Below are 15,960 nucleotides of genomic sequence, written 5' to 3'. Positions count from 1 at the left end.
GACTGTCTAACGTTTGGGTTAACTTAAACGATGATAGCTTCTCACATCGTATTAAGTGGGAAAGGAAATTAGATGCATAAATGGGGATGCACTGAACTATTCTTAATGCATGAAGCAAAAAGTGTCTGACTGTTAAATGGAAGGAAAATTTCTCTCTTTTAGACAAAACACTGAAATTGCATTCCTGGAAACAGGAGGTACAGATGTGGCAGCTCCATCTTCAAACAACATAGTGAAACTGTGATTATCTCGAAAATCCAGTTCTCTGACATTTTAGATGGGGAAATGAAAAAAGAAAAACTTTGAAGTTGAACTTGGAAAATGCTTTCTTCAACAAGTATTAGCTATAGTTTTCTTATTTAGCCAAATGTCAAGTGGGAAGTCAAAAACTGTGCTGCAGTGATGGCAGCCGTGGTTGGGGGATTCCACATGAGAACAAGACCCTTTCGTGATGGTGGCTACAAGATTTATTGCAGACACATCCATCTTTTTCCATATTAACCAGCACCTGTTTTACAGCTGATATTGTGATTTGTCTACCCATCATAAGGTACAGTTTTTTAGTGACATAAAACTTGGAAAGTGAAAAATGTTAAATACAGGGGTCATCCATGTTGCAAGAATACATCTCATAACTTACAAAATCATATTTACATCTGTGTGTTATTGTACAAAATATCACACCTTGAAGAAAGATATAATCATTCTGTTATCAAAATGTGTTATACTCTATATATATATATATATATATATATATATATATATATTGAATTCATGGACTGAAGATCTATGTGTGACCTGAGCCTCTGATAACATTTCTTAGATTTAACACACTTTCCTAGTCAGCTCCTTTCCCACCTTAATTTTTTCTTTTTACTTTTGATATTACAATATAATTATGATGTTTTTCATCCCTTTCCTCCCTCTTAACCCACCATATACACTTCCTTGATCTCTTTCAAAATCATGTCCCCTTTCTTGATTGTTATATGTATATATGTATATGCATATATATTCCTAAATATAACCTCCTCAGTCTGTATAATGTGTGTATGTTTTAAGGACTGTCCATTCAGTATCAGATAACCGTTGGCGTGCTCTTCCTTGGAAAGACTATTTCTCAGACTGCTCTCAGAATTCCTGAGTTGCCTATCATTCTTCATGTAAGACTGAGGCTTCATGACCTGCCCATCCACTCTTGCATGTCTATAGGTGTCATACTTTTATGCTCATGTTTGGGCAGTCATGCTAGTGAGACTTCATGAGTGTAGCTTCTGACACTACTAGGAGACATAATCTCACAGCAAAGTCTCTGATCTTCCTGGCACTTACTTTTAATTAAAATCTATTTATATCACTTGCTCTTTTCCCTTTCCTCACTCTAATCACTTTTATTTTCCCTCACTCCAGCCTTTCCCATGCCCCCCCATGCTCTCTCAAATAGATAGCCTCTTTTTACTTACTATTATTGTTTCACATACACATACACACACACACACACACACACACTTAGAAGCATATATAAATACACAGCCTAATGAGTCAGTTTAGTGTTACATGTATATCATCTCACATATATTGGGTAACTAGTGAGGAGGCTCCTCATTGGGAGAGACTAATTCTTTCTCTCTCAGCAGTCATTGGTTATCTGTAATTCTTTGTCTAGGTGGGGGCCCCGTGAGATTTCCATCTTTAACTTTAACAAGTCTACTGGTATTATCATTGTACAGGTCTTGTTTAGGCAGCCATGTTGCTGAGGTATCACAGATGTAGCTTCTCTGTCATTTCAAGGAGACGTATATAACAGACTCCATGGTCCTCAGGCCAATATAATATTTCCACACCCTGTATCGAAGTGTTTGCTGGACTTTAAGTGCAGAAGCCGTGTTGTAGATGTACCTGTAGGGACTGGGCAACCCCGTGATAAGCTGACTGATGCATTATGACCAGTTGTGGTTCTCTGTAATGGTCTCCATTTGCTGCAAAGAGAAGTGTCTCTGATAAAGGATGAGAAGCTGCACTTACCTGTAAAATAAGGACAAGTTTAGAATGCAATTAGGAATCTTGTTGGAATAGTAAAGTACTGGTAGTAAATTCTCCTTTAGGATCCACGACCTCACTAGTCCCAGGTAATTGGCTAGGTTTCAAGTATCAGGCATGATTTCCTTCCTGTTTAGGCAGGCGTTTAAATCCATTCAGTTGTCTATTGGTTATCACCCAAATATTGCAGCTTTAGGAATATCTTACTATTCTAGCCATCGCTGTGGTTCATAGGTGTCACAGCCAGATAGGAATATTAATTGCTTCCTTCCCTTGGTAGCTTGGCAGTAGGGGGGAAACAAGGTCTGAGAATAACACAAATGACTCTCCTTGTGGCAAGACCCTGGAGACCCTGAACCTCTTGGCAAAGACCTGTGGACAGTTTGCTGCATGATTCTTATGCATGATTCCTGGGAGTGTATGTGCTACATGTTCTCCTTACTTTCCCTATGCCAGCTGTACTGCTGGCCTGAATGGGTCACACTAGATCATGAAGTTTAATATTATGTGTTTTCATAGCTGTTCTGGAAAGAATGATTTTAACCACAAGAGTCTTTGAGAAATGTTATTAAATAGATGATATCAGGAGTTAATGGGAACAGTCTAGGAACAAGAAATGAAACTGAATCATAGAAACCCACAGTTCCCTCATTTCTAATAACTGTGTCAATATCCCAAGAAGTTAAGAGAGATAGACAAAGGACAAGGGATAAACAGTGTCGGCTGGGCGGTGGTGGCACACGCCTTTAATCCCAGAACTCGGGAGGCAGAGGCAGGTGGATCTCTGTGAGTTCAAGGTCAGCCTGCTCTCCAAAGCGAGTTCCATGAAAGGCACAAAGCTACACAGAGATACCCTGTCTCAGGAAAAAAAAAAAAAGGATAAACAGTGCCAACTCTTAAGGGTTAAGTTTCTAAATTATGTTGCCTATGGGATAAAAGGGGAAACCTGGTATATCCCCAGAGGAGATAGAGTAGTACAGAATGTAGAATGGTTTGATCCAGCTTTGGCTGGTGAGTTGATTGTGAGAACTCAGACCCTTCCAGATGCAAAATATTAACTAGAGACAAAACTGTCTCTCACCCTGTGAGACACTGTAACCACATGTGCTGTCAACTGGGTACACTGTTCTACCTGAAGGTGCACCTAGTTAGAAAAGTTCCTTTGTAGCTTGCAAGACTGCTTATTCTGCTACCCTTAGCAATATAGATTTCAAAAAGGTAATGGCTACCATTTGGGAGACGGAAGGGGAAAGAGGCAAGGAACAACCTGGTAATTATTGTAAACCATTTTTAGAAACTTAGGAAGTAAAAACTGATTATAAAATTGTTCATGCAAACCATTGAACTGTGTGAGTAAAAACAGCCCAGAATATCAGCCGCTTGTCTGAACAACAACAGATGGTCACAGTCCCTTCCCTGCACTAACTTTGCGCATCTGTCCCAGGTCATCAAAACCTGTCTGGAGCAAGGCTTCCAGCAGTAGCTTACACAGCATCCTCTGGTTATTGTGAATGCTAGACCACAGGAAGGAGGCTTTCAGGTTAGAGCCAGTTCACCTATCTGAGTCCTGTGTCCAAAGCACAACAGAGACCTACCTTCAATGAGAGGTTAGAAAGAGCAACAACAATAATATTTATTTATTTCTTCTTTTATTTATTCTTTTATTGATTGATTGATTTTGAGTCATCTGGACTACCCTATCCAACAAAGACAATGGAGGTTTCTCATGCCAGACAGTAGAGTTTTCTTAAGCAGTCTCTGTCTCTTGTGCAGAGCATTGTCAGCACAAGTGGCATAACTTCATTAGATAGATAGATAGATGATAGATAGATAGATAGATAGAATAGATAGATAGATAGAAAATGAAGTTAGCCACTTGCATAACTTATTATATAACATATATAATTTATATAGAGATGATAGACATATGAACACTTATATGAATTATATGTAATTTAAAGTAAATATGAAAAAATGATTCCTTGAGATGTTATCAACTCTGGTGCTGTTTATCCCTCCTCCCTCCCTCTCCTTCTGTATTGATCTTTTTCTCATCTCCAGTTAAAACTCCCTTCCCAATTTTTTCCTATTTCTCCACTCACATCACCTGCATTTTTGATAAAACCACTAAGTTCAGCTAGAGCTGCCCAAAAGTGCCTGGGTGTGGAACCATCCCCTAGAGCATGAGAAACTTTACCGATGACCAGCTCTCCCTCCCTGAGTAATCACCTACTGCCAATTACTCCTCATCATGGAGTGGAGCCTAGAGATTACCCTACTCCATCCAATCATGGTGAGATTTTTGGCTGGTTTGATTTTGTGTTTTCTTGTTCAGGTAACCACAGCTACTATGAGATTTTGATTGCCACTCTCCCATTATGTTCAGAAGACATCATTTCAGGGCATTTGTCATCATTTTCCATCTTTTACATTCTTTCTGCCTCCCTTACCATCTTGCTTCCTGATCCTTGGCAGTGGTGGTGTTAATATAGATATAATTAACCATATTCTGATTGGATTTGATACCTATTTTACAGGAGGGAATTTCATGCCCAGTACCAACATCTTGGTCACAATTCCATAACTTAGATGGTCACAGGCTTTGGTTAGAACCTGATGCTGTTAGTTTGGTAAGTGGTCATGTGATGAAATTGCATTATAAATGTTTATTGTTATGCCCATAGATCTAGGCTGTTCTCAACTTTTATCAAATAGGCTTCTTTTTGCAGTGTTCTGCAGTCTGTGAAGGGATGCATAATTGGTCAAAATACTGAGAATAAACGACTCAGGGTACAGCTCTAATTAGGATACCTACATTCTATCAGATACAAAAAAAATTTTTATTTTATGTGTATGGATGTTTTGCTTGCATGTTTACCTGTGCGCTGCATGTATGGGTTACCTGCAGAGGCTAGAAAAAGACATCAGATCCTCTGAAACAGGATTCACAGATGGTTGTGAGCTGCCATGTGGGTGCCACAAAATGTCCTCTGGAAGAAATGGCTGGTGTTCTTAACCACTGAGCCATCTCTACATCCCCTTCTCTACCAAATTTTTAATAGTGATATGTTTCAATACATGATGAAAAACTCCATATGTGACTTCTAAATTATGTCACCCATAGAATTCATAATTTTGTCTGCTTCCATATGTCATTTGCACTATACTTTCAATACACATTTTTTAGAAGAATTAATTGAACTTGCAAATAAATATTCTCAGTTAAGGGGTTAAAAATGCACTAAAATAAAAATTTAGAGTAACTGGTAGTCATCCTTGTCGACTGAAGTTGAACTAAATTACAATAGAAAATTGTGGAATATTTTGGACTACTTATATACTTGCTATAACCTTTAAATCATTTTGAAAACAGATCCTTTTGAATTTAAATCATTCAAGGTCAAAAAGTGTAGAAAATATCAGATTTCAGAAGCTAAGTATGAGACATTGATAACTCAGCTGTTTTCTGGCCTTGTTTCCTAGATACAATCCAAGGCTTTTCCTGAAGGTTTTTAATCACTTATTAACCCTTTCTTTTTAACCCTTTAATTAGCTCAATAGGATAGTATACTCACTATTTTTACATAATTATGTTTAATACATTTTGAAATAATAATGGAATGGGAGGATGAAGCAAATACTTTCTCTCTACTTACTTATTCTACAATTTTGTGTCCCAGAAAATATCAATTTAGTTGCCCTAGTAACAGGTAAGATTATGTTTGGTATCCCAGCTTAAGGATGTGCCAGGGTTCCAGGGCTGAAGGAAGTAGAAAAAAAATTCTTTTAAAGTGCGTTATTTGGATCAATGGTCTCATAGACAGGACATTTTTCCATCTTTCCAATAACAATGTTGCTTGTTCCCAGCTTCTTGCTGGGTTATAGTATTAAAATACTGACAAAATTTCAATATCTGTGTTCCTGTGTCAGGCAAGGACAAAAACATTGTTTTTAAGAAAGTCACCTGGGAAGAACTTCATAACGGAAATTGAACAGTTCAGTTTGCAGCTGTATTATTGTTGAGTATGGCCAGAGGAGAACTTTTTACTTTTGTTAATAGTAGCTTTATTGAAACACAATCCATATTCTGTAACACTCAGCTCTTTGAAATATGCAGTTCAGTGTTGCTTGGTGTGTTCTCAGTTACAGTAGCCATTGTCAGTGTCTAGTTCTAGAATATTTCAGTAGTAGTCACTTCCCATTCTTCCTCCCCCAGCCTCCAGGGATCACCCTTCTTCTTTTCATGAGTTAATCTTCTCCAGGCATTTCCTATACATGAAATCATACATGTGGCCTTTTTGAGTCTTCTACCTTTATTACCTTCATGCAATTTCTTCAAAGTTTTTTATTCATATTTTATGCTTTGACAATCTCACACACATGTAAAATGTATTTTCATCATATCTACTCCTCCACTGCCCTCTCTAACTTTCTCAACATGTCCTCCTTCAAACTTCATGGCCTCATGTTCTTGGTTTTTTTTTTTCATAATCTATTGAGTCCAATTAATATTGTCCATACGCTCAAGAATGTAGAGTCATCCACTGCATAGGGAAACTACTGCTGGCAACAAGCTTGGAGAAAACTAATTCTTCCTCCCCACCAGCCAACAACCATGCTAGTGGTGGGGCCCCAAGCCCCTTTCCCATCTGTGTTGGAAAGTTTACTGAAAAAACCTTATGTAGGTCTTGTGCAAGCAACCACAGCGGCTGTTACCTCATGAGTACAACAGCCATGCCTTGTCCAGAAGACATTTCAGAAGATGAGACTGGATTGGGATTGGAAGAGAGGAGGGAGGGGGAAGGATCTGAAGATCACCTACTTGCTTCCCTTGCCTATCTGTCTGTCTGTCTCTGTCTCTCTGTCTCTGTCCATATATGACTCTCTGTGTCTCTCTGTGTCTCTGTCTCTTTCTCTCACTCTCACACACACACATAAACACACACACACACACACACACACACACACACACACACACACACTTTTAGTTCAAAAGCTTCAGCAGATGATCACTGATTGCAGCTAGCCCATCATCTCACAATGTCAGTGTCAAGACTGATGTGAGAAGGGATTAATAGCAAACTGAAGAAAAGACATGTCAGGAGAAATCATCACTAACTTAAGAAATTACTTTCTACATTTATCATATGACAACGAATGATAACTAATGCGTAGCTTTGACAGGTGTTTTTAATGCTAGCTGGGGATAGCTGGATGATAAAAATAAGACACTGCAATTCATTGGTGTTTTTTTTTTCAGTACTTTTAAGAAACATTATAGGCCATTATAAAATTTAATCAAAATGAAGTTTCCCAATGCATTCCTAGTAATGATTTCTCTTCCAGTTTCTGGGGACAATGTAAAGACCTCAGATGCAGAACAAAATGACATTTGAGGAACTGCTAGGTTTTTTCAGGAAATAAACAAGACATAAAATGTCAAAAATACATCAAGGTGAGAATACATTAGTGTTAAAAGAAAAACTGGATAAATTAAAAGTCTGATTAGAGTTTTCAGTTTGCAAATGAGGAAGCAATATAAAATGTGGTGGGGGCTGGTTACATCAAAGGGTAGGGACACAGCTGTAACTTTTATTTTGCTCTGAAATTGCTCTGCATCTCTCTACAAATGCCTCATTTACTGATATTTCATAGATATGATGTGTATCCTAAGATCAATATAGATTTGTATTGTGGGCATCGAGAGGGGAGAAAGAAGCAGGTGGAAACAAAGACATACTAAATCAGAATAAAATTCAAAAACTAAGAGGATATAAATACTGTATAAAAACATGTTGCATACACTGATTGAGAGCCAGGCCTTGGGTAGATATTTGCTGGTGATGTTCTTAAGCCCCACAGAGAGGAATGGAAAACAGGAATGCTAAATAAAATCTATCTAACAAGAGCTTATACTGAGAAAAAATATTAAATAAAATATGAGAAATTTCATTTCTAGTAAATAAAAAGTGATTTGACCCTAGTGGTGACAACAAAAGACAAACAATATATTTTCACTAAAAATTTTGAAGAATAGCATCAAAAAATTGAAAAATTAAATAAACAATTTAATGTAACTGAAGAGCTCTTTGTATCTTTTTAGAGAAATTAAGCGTTTTAGTAAACTATTAGAATAATTTGGTCATATAAAATATAGATAAAATATTAATTATATTTCTATATAGCAGAAACAAATAGAAAAATATTAAAAGATTTACTTTAAATACAAACAAATAACCTTAACAAAGTATACACAGAGCACTAGGAAAATTGCAAAACTAATGAGATTAAATGGATATTAAATGGATAAATATAAAGATACATTTATGTTCAGAATATGAGTGTTTTTAAGTCTGGAATGGTGGCACACACTTCTCATCTCAGCACTCCTAGGAAGACAAGGCAAGAGGGCCTTGAATTTGAGGCCAGTCTGTGTGTACATGACTCAAATCTCAAAACAAAATTTAAAAAAAAGGAAAGACATAATGCCACAGTACTGTGCACAGTGAAAGCAACCTCAATGCTGGAGAGTGTTCTTGACAAGAAGTATATAGTAAGTGGGCTGCCAGGCTGAAATTTTTTGTTAAAAGATAAAAGCCTCTCTCAAAGCTAAAACACACTTGAAGCAAAACAAAAGAGGAGAGCTTAAATGGCCAATGGAAAGATTATTGTAAAGTTGTGGTTATTAAGCATAAACATGAAAGTATATAAAAGTAAACCAAGAGAAAAGCCAGAATAGTCTATTCCCTATGAACACAGGGCAAAGTGGCAGAAGGAAGCAGAGAACATGGTGATCTCCTCAACAAAAGGGAGTAGTGAACGGGTGTGGCTCTGAGTTGCTGCTGTGTCTGTGAATTCTCCTCCAGTCTTCCAGGGGCCAGTCTCCCCTGTTGACTGGAGCTCTGACGTTAAGAAGGTAACAGCATTCCTATCTTTGTAACAAAACCACTCAACAGCAGGCAACTGAGGGAAGACTGGGACTCAGCAGCAGCTGCAGAAGGGCTTCTGGTTCTGGTTCCTTGCAATGCCAAGGAGACTTTGGATTCCATCTACAGTGTTTAAAGCTCCTTTACGTTTGGGTAAGAACTCTGTGCTGCCCTGTGGATCTCTTTCTTTATGCTCCTTCCACTTTCCATCTGATTTTTACCAGAATTTGCAAATGTTGGTACATATTTTTAGAATGGAGTGGTGTCTTAGTTATTTTTCTATTGCTGGGATGAAACACAGTGACCAAGGTAACCTGTAAAATAAATTATCTAATTTGGCTTATGGTTTCAAGGCATCAGAGTCCATGATGGCAGACTGAAAGTACAGCTGAGAACTCACATCTTGATCCACAACCATGCAGGTGAGAAGGGGTGGAGAACTAGTGATGGCCCCACTCTTTTGAGACCTCAAAACCCACCCCCAGTAACACACCTCCTCCAACAAGGCTACACCCCAAATCCTTCACAAACAGTTCTACAAACTGGAGGCCAAATATTCAAATATATGAGTTTATGGGGTCATTCTCATTCAAATCACAAGTGGTTTGTAATGTTCATAATAGACACATTGTACTTTGCAACCAAGCAAAAAATAATTACAGATGTAATAATTTCCTAAATGTGAAAGGCAAACCTATAAAGCCTCTACAATACAAAGATGGGCACTATTTATTTTCACTAATGAATTCTTTCTATGTTAATTTAAATCATAAATACCAGCCTTGAGAAGCATATATATATATATATTGCCAAAAAGGAAAATGAAAATAAACCCAAAGCTAAATGAATAATAAAAAATAAACATCAAAATACCAATGATAAATGTCAGATCTTAAAGTCCATTAGAAAGAAAAGACAAGGCCCCTTACAAACCAACAACTGAAGAGAAGAGAGATACAACAGCAGCAGTTTTGGAAGCCACAGTGGAAGGAAATAAACTAAATATTTGTAAACTATTTAGAAGACAGCTTGACGTTTTGCAGAACAATAGAAGATTCTCCTCTGGGGCCTGTGACTTCTTCAGTAATAGGCTTTGGAGCAGGTATATAGTTCCAGGCATGAATGTCCCCACGTGGAGTAGCTCTCAAATACAAGCAGAAAGTTGCTGGATCCTACCACAACAGTCATACCACATGGCACCAATGGACATATCATGACCATCAGTTCAGTATTATAGTGTGAAGGTCCAACACTGAATAAGTTCATTGGTGTGTTTTCTACCCTAGAAATGTACACAGCATCTTCTGTCGCAGTGAAAGGGCTCCATCAGAAGGAATATTCCCATCAGGTTTGAGATTGATTTCTCCATGACCTGCAACCCAAGTGTGTGGTATCTGCAGCACTGAGGACTTATCATCTAGTTGTGGAGACAAACCTGGTACAATGGTAATAGTCTGTTGTTTGAGGGTTGCTAGGGCCACCCTAACCAAACACTCATAGAGAGGAGGTATCCAATGCCTAGCACTGAGATTTTCATTTAACATTCTATAGCTTTGGGGAGCAGCACTGTCCACCTATGTAGGGCACCTCTGTCCAAACTCCCATTTTTATTATATTTTGTAATGAGCATACAAACTAATGAGTTCCCATAGACTGTTTTCTATTTTATTAGTTTCGTAGTTTGAATGAGAATGATACCCATCAGTTCATATAACACTTGGTCCCCACTAGGTGGAACTATGCAGAAAGGATTAGGGGGTACAGTCTTGTTGGAGTGGGTGTGTCACTGGGGACAGCACTGAAATTTCAAAAGACTTGGGTCATTTCTAGTGTTTCCTGATTTCTGTTTGTGGAACTAGATGTGAGCTCTCATCTGCTGCTCCAGCACCATGTCTGCCTGCTGACTGATAATGATGGGTTCCTATCCCATTGGAACTGTAAACCCCAAGTAAACCCTTCCTTCTCTGAGTTGCCTTAGTCATGGTGTTTTATCACAGCACTATTAAATCAACTAAAACACTTAGTTTGATTAACCAATCCCCTATTCCCTCCTCTCTTCCATTTCCTGTGTCCTTACATCTCTATTTAAACCTTAGCCCTCTCTGGCAGTGGGACCAGTCCTGTGCTCAGTGCATGAGTTGGCTGTTTGAAACCTGGGGCTTATGCAGGGTCGCTTGGCTCGGCCTGGGAGGAGGGGACTGGATCTGCTTGGACTGAGTCTACCAGGTTGATCTCAGTCTTCGGGGGAGGCTTTGCCCTGGAGAAGGTGGGAATGGGGGGTGGGCTGGGGGAAGGGGAGGGGGGGGGGGCGGGAGGGGGGAGAACAAGGGAATCCGTGGCTGATATGTAGAACTGAATTGTATTGTAAAATAAAATTTAAGAAAAAAAAACCTTAGCCCTCAACATTTCTCCACCCTTTTTTTCATATCATATGTTCTATTATCCTCTCCAATTATATTTTTAATTACATTGCAAGACATTGGCATTGGTGGAAGTATTAAGGCATGTAGTTAAAAGGGAGGTTTACAGGGTCCCGGAAAGGTGTAGTGCAGACCAGCGGTGTTCTCTGGAGAACTCTGATTGATCTACCTCTAGCGTCCAGGATCCAGGAACCAAGAGAGTTGGCACATCCAGATCTCAGGTCTTAAGGGCTCCTCTCTCGGCCCTGCCTCACAGGCATGACAGTTACCAGAAGTACTCCCAGGTCAAAGCTTGAACAGCTACCCACTACACACTGGGTTTTCATGGGGGCATTTTCATCCACTCTTTATTTTCCATATCCCCTCACTTGGTCCCTTGTTTCTGCCGTTCGACCACACTCACCCATGCTTAAGCCTTTCTGCACCCAATATCCCCCCTAATTTCATTTACCTGTATTCTTCTAGTACCCTTTCTCAATGCACCCAACAATGGCCCTTTTCTAGTTCCCTGGATTCCTGGTACACTCCAAGTTAAACCACAAAACTAAAGATTTGAAGCTCTGACCTGCATATTCAAGAGAATATTTAGAACTGTATTTCTGGGTCTGGGTGACCTCACTTAGGATAACGTTTTCCAGGTCTTTCTTCTACCTGCAAAATACAATTCCATTGTGAAAATGTACCATATTTTCCTCATCTAGTGATAAGCTGATAGACCATCTAGGTTTATTTCATTTCTCAGTTATTGCAAATATAACAGTTAGCATTGGTGTACTAGTGCCTTAGCTATGAAGTCCTTAGGGTGTATGCCCAAGTGTGGTAAGACTGGGTTATATGGTAGTATTGGCTTTGGATTTTTGAGAAATCTCTAGGGAGATTTTTAAAGTGGCTTCATTACTATACACTCCCACCAACAGAGCATAATGTTCCCTCTTCCCCACCCCCCCACTCCCCACACACACAAAATTAAGATAATGTTAATTGATACATAAAATGTAAAAACCAAGATGTTAAACACATACCAGGTGGTGCTTGGATATGTGTATACATTGTGTAATGTTTAAATTAGCTTAAATATAATATGCACTGTTTAAATCAGGTTAAGCATAGATCTTTAAACATTTATACATTTATCATTTCTTGTGATGAAAACTTTCAAAGCCTTTTCTTGCAACTTTTTGAAATCTATAGAGATTTGTTATCTGTACTCTCTCAATACAATAACACACAAGAATTCCTTCCCTTTTGTCTAACTATAACTAGTAGCATCAACTGTGACCCATCGTCCTTGTTCTGAAACTCTTCCTGGTGCCTGAGAACCATGACCAGACTCTTACTTTCTATGATATCAACTTTTTATTTATTGAAAGTAGATTTTCTCATTCAATATATCTCGACCACAGTTTCCTCTCCCCCCATCCTTCCCACATTACCCACTTCCCCTCTCCTCCAGATCCATTCCTGCTCTATCTTCCAGCAGAAAAGAGCAGGCCTCTAAGAGACAACACCCAAACAGGACAAAACAAAATACAGTGAGATAAGGCAAAAGCCCTCACATCGAAGATTAGTAAGGCTACCCAACAGGAAGAAAGAAGTCCCAAGAGCAGACAAAAGACTCAGAGACACACCTGCTCCCACTGTTAGGAGTCTCACAAAAACAAGCGAGCAGCCACAACATATGCCGAGGACCTGGGGCAGACCCATGCCGATCTCATTTTTTCTGCTTCCATCTCTGGGAGCCCCTATGAGCCCTGCTTAGTTGATTCAGTGGGCCTTGTTCTCCTGGTGTCCTCCATCCCTCTGACTCTTACAATCTTCCTGCCCCCTCTTCCATGAGACTCACAGAGTTCCCAGGTGAGGGACCTGATGGTCCTATTTTGACTCTTTCTCCACATAATGTCTGGCTGTGGGTCTCTACATCTGTTCCCATCTTCTATCAAAGGAAGCCTCTCTGATGACGACTGGACAAGGTACCTGTCTATGAGTAGAGCAGAATGTCATTAGAAATCATTTCACTGATTTTTTTTTCTTTTTTTTTAGGTCAGTCATGTTTAGTTCTGCCGTAGTTCTCTGGGCTATCCAGTCTCCAGTTCCTGGCCTTCCAGGCAGTGTCCAACATAGGCTCCCTCTTGCGGCATAGGCTGCAAGTTAAACCAAATATTGGTGGCTTCTCCCACAAGGTCTGTGCCACCATTGCTCCAGCACATCTTGCAAGCAGGACAGACTGTTGGTCAAAGGTTCTGTGGCTGGGTTGGTGTTTGTGTTTCTCCTTTGGTACCCTGCAGAGTACCTTCCAGTACCAACGAGACTAGGAGGTGAAGGTTCCATGCAGACACTGCTCGACCTCTCCACACTCAATGAGTTGAGTGGATGTTGTCCTTGGCAAAGGACCCCACCCTCACCCCGACCCCTGCTGTCAGTTTTTGGAGAGAGACCCTCTGCCCTAGCTTCAGCCTGGGTTGTTAGGGGACCCCTAAAAATTCAACTGAATGCAGCCCGGTCCCTCCATTGGAAGCCCTGCCTGGCTACAAGATGGCCAATTGAGACTCCATTTCCCCCATTACTAGGAGTCCTCACTAGGATTACTCTCATAGAATCCAGGAAGTTTCCACTGCAAAAATATGGAACATTTCACTATAACACGAATCTTAAAAGGTCTTATTAATAAAAACAAACCCAGAGCCAGGTATTGGAGTGAACGCTAAAAGATCAGAGAGAGAGAACCAGCCACAGCTAACCTCACCTCACCAATTCCTCAGCTAATCTCGTTTCCTCAAACTGGAAGCCTCTGTGTCCTCATCCAAATGGATCTCATCTGAACTGCTGCTCAAAAGTCTAAAATCTTAACAGACTCTAGTTCCTGGTTTTCACACCTTATATACCTTTCTGCTTCCTGCCATTACTTCCTGGGATTAAAGGCGTGTGTCACCATGCCTGGCTGTTTCCAATGTAGCTTTGAACTCACAGAGATCCGGATGGATCTCTCTGCCTCCAGAATGCTAGGATTAAAGGTGTGTGTGCCACCATTTTCTGGCCTCTATGTCTATCTAGCAGCTGTTCTGTTCTCTGACCCCCAGATAAGTTTATTAAGGTGCACAATATATTGAGGGACACAATATTATGTCACAAATTTGTGTGTCATCCTTGTGCAAAGACCGTGCTAATCTTCACTGTATCATTCCAATTCAGTATATGTGCCACCAAAGGAAGCACAACTTTTAAATTTTCATGTGAGTGAGATAGCGCAGTACTTGTTTTTGTGTGTTTGGATATTTTCATTAACAGAATGGTATTTAGTTCCATCCAAAGCATATGGATTCTTCACATAAAGAAGCAGATGGGGACATGTTCTTCCCTGCATGAATGACTGGGAAATAGCATGGTACCTTCTGCAACTTCCTTAATTTCTGTGAATTGAGAACCTTTATCTTTAAGATTAGCCAATGAAATCCACACAGCAGTAATTCTGCCAAGTGAGTAAGAGCATGTGTGGAGGGTGCATTACATTGTAAGTATTTTTGGAGATAAAATTATATATCCGTGTCCTGTTCGTTCCTCTTCCACTATGCTGATGATAGGGAAGCAATGGAAAGAAAATGGTGGTAAGTAGGTTAAAACATGGTTCAAGTTTGTGAACCACTTATGTGGAGAGGGAGAGCCACTGGGTAACTGCTTTCCATTATTCTGCAGTACTTTTGGATCCTCCCCATTCTCTCTCCCCTGAGTAAGAAGTTCCCAAGAGAAGAATATAATGGGGCACACCATGAATAGATCCATATTAGACCCACTATTACCTATGAATATTCAGTATGGATCATTATTTTAATGTTCTCTGCACATGAAATAAATGACATCTCTCATACTTATGAAAAAACGCTTTATTGTTTGGTTTTAGAAATTCCCATAAATATTGCTTTACTCTGGTGAGATGGGACATGGCAAGGACTGAGATAAACTCCTCTGCTCTCTTAATCATGATGTTGCATTGTGAATGAATCAGAAGCTCTTTGTGCAGATCTACTTACTGTAATATACTATTTGTGAAATGGTTTAATTGAAAATTACTAGCAGATACTGCTACCAGACTGTCAATTTTCTGTAGCAACAGGGACTTATAGGTCTTGTGTGCAAAATAAAATTTTAATGAAATAGGAATTTGAAAATAACAATTATAGTATATCATATAATGTATGATTTAATCATTAAATTACTTTTATATAATAAAGCAAGATAAATACAAGGTCTGGGACTTTAAAATGACAACTAAGAAAGCAATTATGCTTGCATTTTACTAATAACATATTGTAAAATAAATAAATATGTCTAGTAGTGTGTTTATAGTGTAAACCATTACAGAACTAATTTATTTATCTGCAAAATAGAAAAGAGGGAGATGCTTAGAATAGGGTGTGATTATCCCTGATGTAAATTCTAAGATACTCGAACATTTGACATTCACAGAAGATCTCAAGGTTTTTATTTGATTGTTTTTGAGACAAGGTCTCACTCCAAGCTGATATAGAACTTATTATGTAAATCAAAGTAGCTTCAGACATGCAGTGATCCTCCTGCCT

The 15,960-nt window shown here is 39.1% G+C and overlaps 1 pseudogene; it reads right to left on the bottom strand.

Moving 5' to 3' along the window:
* Positions 1-14,498: 14,498 nt before the first annotated feature.
* On the bottom strand, positions 14,499-14,599 carry LOC114700276 (annotated as a pseudogene).
* Between the last annotated feature and the right edge of the window lie 1,361 nt (positions 14,600-15,960).

The sequence above is a fragment of the Peromyscus leucopus genome, unplaced genomic scaffold (genome assembly GCF_004664715.2).
Source record: "Peromyscus leucopus breed LL Stock unplaced genomic scaffold, UCI_PerLeu_2.1 scaffold_462, whole genome shotgun sequence".
NCBI classification, from domain to species: Eukaryota; Metazoa; Chordata; class Mammalia; order Rodentia; family Cricetidae; genus Peromyscus; species Peromyscus leucopus.
Note: the sequence above shows the minus strand (reverse complement) of the source record. Positions and strands in the feature narration are given on the sequence as shown.